Genomic DNA, 7,321 nt, shown 5'->3' on the forward strand with positions numbered 1-7,321 from the left:
ACAAAAAAATAAGAAATAAAATAAGATATTGACCTCAGAATGGAAAAAAAGTGTTTTATACCAAACACTGAATCTGACTGTTGAATCCATTGGTAACCTATCCCCTTGTACTACCCTCTACCATGTCCTCTAACCTACCCTATTTCCAAGGGTCCAAAATTATTATAAATACTATTTTCTTTATTACTGAGTCTTTTTGCAACCTCTTAAATTTTGCACCCAAGATGAGAATCTCATTTCTCTCACACTAGTCCCAGCCCTACTACTGTCTAGTACTCCCCCATAGTTTTGAAGTCAGCTATGTGCTTCTTTTATTTTAAATTTTTGTAAATATATTTTTATTGATTTCACGGAGGGAGGGGGGAGAGAGAGAGAGAGAGAGAGAGAGAGAGAGAGAGAGAGAGAGAGAGAAACATCAATGATGAGAGAGAATCATTCATCGGCTGCCTCCTGTACATCCCCTATTTGGGATTGAGCCCACAACCCGGGCATGTGCCCTGACTAGGATTCGAACCGTGACCTCCCGGTTCATAGGTCGACACTCAACCACTGAGCCACTCGGGCCAGGCATCAGCTATGTGTTTCTTTTAAAAACAAAGTCTACATCTTTGCAATGTAAACAAAGCTATTGCTATTCTGCCCTCCAATATTAGTTGACTAAAGGTCAATTTCTTTGACTTGGAATGGGAGTAGCATTACTACTCCATGTTCAAACAAAGCCTTTAATGCAAAGGTTCTCAAGCCCTTAGTATCTCAGTAAAATTTTCACCACACCACCAAGCCAAAAATAAAACAAAGCAAAACAACCAACCTGAGTTAAGTAGTTAGGGCCATACAATATGATAGCATTAGTTTGCGAGATACCCAACTAGATGGCATTGTTCTCTTGAAATTTTAAAAAATCCAGACAATGCCCCAGTGAGTTAACTAGCTACAGTCAAGTGCCCAGTTTTAATGGGTAAAGTGCTTATTAGCTTGCTTCTAAGTAGTCTCTAATATTCTTCTTAATTATTTGTTTTCCCAAAACCACAAAGGGGAGAATGAGCAAAAAAAGAAAAAGATCTAAGATACCAATGTAAATTTTCTTAGTTTCATATTTAATTTACATATATTAAAGACAATGCTAGCCATAAATTGAATTTAAAAGAAACCAAGTCCATATCACAGTCATTCTTTGAGCCAAGACTACACACAACTGTATTTTCCAGTCTAATTCCACTGAAAAAGGTAACACTCTGAACTTTCCCCTCCTAACTACTTTTGTTTGTTTTGTTAATCCTCACCTCAGGATATTTTTCCCATTGATTTTTAGAGAGTGTAGAGAGGTGGGAGGAGAGAGAGAGAAAGAGAAAGACACAGAGAGGATAGCATCCGAATGCATCCCCTGCAACCCAGGTTTGTGCCCTTGACCAGGAATTAAACCTAGCACCCTTCTAACCACTGAGCACACTAGCTATGGCCCTAATTACTTAATTTTATACATTGTTCCTTGCCGTATGACTTTCTGAGAGTCAAAGGCAACAGATGATTAATGTATAAATATCAAACCCAAAAGAATAAATACATCTGTGGATAACCTCTATAGATGGTTTTTAAAAATCTTCTTTCAGCTCTGACCAGCTGCAAGCAAATTCTCCATACACATGTTGAGCAATCTATAGAAAATTTTCCTTCAAAATAAATAGAGCTGCCCTGACCGGTTTGGCTCAATGGATAGAGCGTCAGCCTGCGGACTGAAGGGTCCCAGGTTCGATTCCGGTCAAGGGCATGTACCTTGGTTGTGGGCACATCCCCAGTTGGGGGTGTGCAGGAGGCAGCTGATCGATGTTTCTCTCTCATTGATGTTTCTAACTCTCTATCTCTCTCCCTTCCTCTCTGTAAAAAATCAATAAAATATATATAAAAAAAAATAAATAAATAGAGCTATCTGACCTAGACTCTTATCTCAGAACATGATCATTACTTTCATTTCACCATCTCTAGCTCAGAGTACAAAAATTTAACTCTGTTGGAAAGACAGGCCATGTTACAATAGATATCAACCTAAATACTTCAGTCAAACTTTAAAAGTGAAAAATGCAAACTTAGCATCTTTCTTGTAGTTTTCATTATCAAAAAGAAATCTTCATTAATATGATGAAATACTGTATTTAATACCTCCACCAAGATGCTGAAGAAAGAAACATCATTATTCTCTTTGGTCTTTCAAGTGATCGATCCATGGCATACAGTCACCTTTCGACTATTTTTGACCAAAGACAGGAATTATTATATATGTGGTACTAAAATGTCAGAATCTTCCCGAACTATCATTCTACTCATGTTTAACCTCTTTCCACACCAAACCTTTAACTTAATTTTACACACACACACACACACACACACACCACTCCTGGAAATTTTTTCTTAAAAGAGGAAGGGAGAGGAAGAGAGATAGAAACATCAATGATGAGAGAGAATCACTGATTAGCTGCCTCCTGCATGCCCCTCCCACTGGGGATTGAGCCTGCAACCCAGCTATGTGCCCTGGAATTGAACCATGACCTCCTGGTTCATAGGTCGACATTCAACCACTGAGCCAAGGCTGGCCGTCAAAAGCAAAGCATGTTTTAAAATATTTATTGTAGAAAGTATTACATATGTCAAAAGCAAGCATTTAAATGTAACTTCCGATTTATAGGAAATACAGCAATAGAGGAATAAGTAGCACCACAAAAAAATAATGAGATAAATCCGGAAAGTGAGACCTTCTATTTGGAAATAATCAGACAAATGCAGAATATGAAATATTATATATGACATGGTCTCCTTTAAAATGTCAATGCCACAGACACACACACACACAGTGAGAAGACCAAACTTGGTGAAAAGAAACTAGACATAACAAAATGCAACACGTGAACCTTTATTGGATTCTGGTTCATAAAAATACTATAAATAACATTATGAGACAACTGGAGCATTTGAATATAGACTACAGGCATACCTTGTTTTATGGTGCTTCACAGATAACTGCATTTTCTACAAGTAGAAGCTATATGGCAACGCTGTGTTGAGCAAGTCTATTGGCACCATTTTTCTAACAGTCTCAGATGATGGTTAGCATTTTTCAGCAATAAAGTATTTTAATTAAGGTCTGCACATTGTGTTTTTAGACATAATGTTATTGTACTGTTTATAATAGATTACAGCATATTGTAAACATAACTTTTATATGCACTGGGAAACCAAAAAAATTGTGTGACTTGCTTTATTGCGACAGTCTGGAACCAAACCCACATTATCTCCAAGGTATGCCTGAAGTTACTGGATGCCATTTGGGAATTTTTTAGAAAGGATAATGGTATTAGTGTTATGTAGCGGATACATGAAATATTTAATGGAAATGTTATGACTATGACTTTCAACTGGTTCAGCAAATATACAGATATTTTGGCATTTTTTAAAGAGACATCAAATATGCCAATATATTAAAAATTGTTGCATCTAAGCCAGTGATGGCAAACCTATGACACGCGGGTCAGAGGTGACACGCGAACTCATTTTTTTGGTTGATTTTTCTTTGTTAAATGGCATTTAAACATATAAAATAAATATCAAAAATATAAGTCTTTGTTTTACTATGGTTGCAAATATCAAAAAATTTCTATATGTGACACAGCACCAGAGTTAAGTTAGGGTTTTTCAAAATGCTGACACGCCGAGCTCAAAAGGTTCGCCATCACTGATCTAGGCCCTGGCCGGGTAGCTCAGTTGGTCAGAACATCGTCTGATACGGCAAAATTGTGGATTTGGTCCCAGCCAGTTTGGCTGTGGTAGAGCCTTAGCTTGTGGACCAGCCTATGGACTGAAGGATCTTAGGTTCAGTTCCCAGTCAAGGGCAAGTATCTCGATTGCAGGCTCAATCCCTGCCCCATAGGGGCATGTATGGGAGGTAGCCAATCGATGTTTCTCTCCACACCCCCCCGCCCCCCCCCACCCCCCGCATTCCCTTCCCTTCCCCTCTCTCTTAAAAAAAAAATGTGGGTTTGATCAATCCCCAGCAGAACACATAATGTTTAAGTGAAACAACAAATCGATGCGTTTCTCTCTCAAAAAACCCCCACACATCAATAAATAAAAAATGTTTTTTTAATGTTAGGTGGTATAGGTACTCCTTATAGTATTTTTACCTTTTGTACATTCATGAAATTTTATTAGTAAAAAGCTGAGGGATCAAATGAAAAGGTCTGTGAATCTAATGTATAATACGGTGACTATAGTTGATAACACTGTATCGTATATCTGAAATTTGCTAAGTGAGTAGAACTTAAAATGTTCTAAATAAATAAATAAATAAATAAATGTGAGGTGATTGATGGACATGTTGACTAGATAGGGGGAATCCTTTCACAATATATACGTTTATAAAATCACCATGATGTATACTTCAAATATCTTAAAGTTTTTGGTCAACTGTACCTATGAAATGGAAAAAAAAAAAAAAGCTGGGGAGAAAAACTACCTAACTCATATTTTGGTTGTGATATTTTATACTATAATATTCTGTCATCTTTTTGCCATTTACTAAGTCAAACTGGTAGCTTTGTTGGTTGAACTTTCTGCTAACCTCTTCTTATTTCTGGGAGCAATTTTCATACAGATTGTATGCACATTTCTTAAGATATAGCACAATAATTAAGTAACATTAGAAAAAAGAAATTAATCTAAGGTGGGTCAGAGGTAGTGTAAAATAAGATGAACATTGCCATGTTCCATTAACCCAATCCATTATTCCCCATCTTTTTTATTGTTGTTAATCATCACCTGAGGATATTTTCCCACTGATTCTTAGAGTGGAAAGGAGAGGGAGAGACAGAGGGAGAGAAACATCGATGTGAGAAAGACACATCGATTGGTTGCCTCCAGCACGTGCCCTGACCAGGGCTGGGGATCGAGCCTGCAACTGAGGTACATGCCCTTGACTGGAATTATACCCACAACCCTTTAGCCTGACACTCTATCCACTGAGCCAAACTGGCTAGGGCTATTCATTATCCGACATCTTGGTAACATATATGGTTTCTGTATTTTATAGTAACAAACTAGAGGCCCAGTGCACAGATTCAAGCACATTGAGAGGAAATTAATTAGAAGAATATTATAGAGGCCAGGGAGGGACCGTGGGAGGTTGGCTCCAGGGCATGTCTGGCCCGTCTCACCTGGCCAGACACCAGCAGCAAGCTAACCTACCGGTTGGAGTGTCTGCTCCCTGAGGATCAGTGTGCATCATAGTGACTGGTCGAACTGTCAGACAATTAGCATATTAGGCGCGCGCGCACACACACACACACACACACACACACACACACACGACGCCCCTGTGCACAAAATTTGTGCACAGGTGGGATCCCTAGCCCTGGCCAGTGATCAGGGCCAATCAGGTTCCCCGCCTCCTCCTTCCCTCCCTGCCCGTGTCCGCTGCCACCCACCCCCTGTTCCCCGTCCCAGCCCTGATTGGGTAATTGGGACCTGCTGGCCAGGGGAAGGGGCCAACCACCACTGCAGCAGGTGGGTGGTAGGCCGATCAGGGCCTGCTGGCCAGAGGGAGAGACCCAGGAGGTTGGCTGCCAGCCCGAGGAGGGAGCCAGCCCTTGGCCTCCCTGGGCCACATCTGCTGCCACCCATCCCAGGTTCCCCATCCCAGCCCAGGGGCCTGGCCCCGATTGGGCAATCGGGGCCTGCCGGCCAGGGGAGGAACCAGGAGGTTGGCCGGCAGACCCCATCAGCAATTGGGGCCTGCAGGCTGGGGGAAGCTCCTGTGTAGAGCATCTGCCCCCTGGTGGTAGGTGCGCGTCATAGGGACCAGTCGTTCCATCGTAATGGTCGCTTAGGCTTATATATAGACTAGTGGCCTGGTGTATGAAATTCGTGCATGGCGGGGGGGGGGGGGGGCGGTGTCCCTCAGCCCGGCTTGCACCCTCTCCAATCTGGGACCCCTTGGGAGATGTTCGACTGCCAGTCAGATATCCCTCCCGCAATCCAGGACCACTGGCCCTAACTGCTCACCTGCCTGCCCACTGGCTCCTAACTGCTCACCACTCTGCCTGGTAGCCTGCTCAAGCCCAACTGCCCTCCCTGCCAGCCTGATCGCCCCCAATTTCTCCTCCCTGCCAGCCTGATCGCCCCCAACTTCTCCTCCCGCCGGTCTGCTTGCTCCCAACTGCCCCCCGGCCTGATCACCCCCAACTGCCCTCTCCTCCTCGCCTGATCGCCCCTAACCGCCTCTGCTTTGGCCCCGCCACCATGGCTTTGTCCGGAAAGTCTCCCAGTCTAATTAGTATATTACCCTTTTATTAGTATAGATTGTACTAGCAACATGATTTTTGTTCACTAGGTAAGCTTTACTCAACACTGCAGCTCACACAGGACTATTAGCAATTCCTGCAGTCTTTTAAGTATTTGGCATTCTTCCTTCCATCCATTATGTGGGTTTACCAGGTACAGATCTTTCTAGGGAGGAGTGAATTATGTCTTAAAATGCTGGTAAATATGGTAGTCTATTTTATATTCAGGTCCTACATAATCAACTAATCAGTAAAAGCCTATAAAATTGAAAAGGTAAGGTACAAAGAGCCTCTTTATAAATGATGTTATTTAAAAAGCAGCAAAAAGAATCCTGCAGATATATCTGTCAGTCTACTTTTGAGGTATTTAACAGGCAGCAAATGTTTACCTGTTTTCATCTCAAATAAGATTAGGAAAACACCTGTTTTCTACCAAAGCTCCCCAGACAGATTTGGTTCTGACACTTTGAATTCCTTTAATTTGTCTGTTTCTTTCATAGCTGTAAAGTCAATTCCAGGAATAAAAAATTCTGAATCTAACATTTTCAATTCACTGCTAGTACATACTAGCTCATAAATCAATATACAAAGAACACTTGGAACAGGAAAAATGTTTTAATAAACAAAAAATTTAAGAACATCACTCTCTTTCTGTAGGGTGAGAAATAAACAATAATGCCCAAGGTAACTGGCATTTGTTTTCAAGTTACCTCAATTTGGAGCTTTAAAAAGGATTCACTACAGAAAACCTACAGGGCTGACTCATTAATATGGCTATAAAATGAATTACTGTTAAACCTGTAATAAGCTTTTATTTATCCAATCCTTTGCATAGCCCATTTTCTCTCTCAAAGGATCTGTTGTTACGTGTAGTATTCACAATAGATTCTTAATAGTTAATAATCTACTATTGCCAAACACAAAACGTTTTCCACTTTTGTGACAACAAATCTCCTATCAATAAGCACCCAAATATTAAGTTATATGCTGTTTAC

This window comes from Myotis lucifugus, unplaced genomic scaffold, assembly GCF_000147115.1.
Source record: "Myotis lucifugus unplaced genomic scaffold, Myoluc2.0 scaffold_151, whole genome shotgun sequence".
Taxonomy (NCBI): Eukaryota; Metazoa; Chordata; class Mammalia; order Chiroptera; family Vespertilionidae; genus Myotis; species Myotis lucifugus.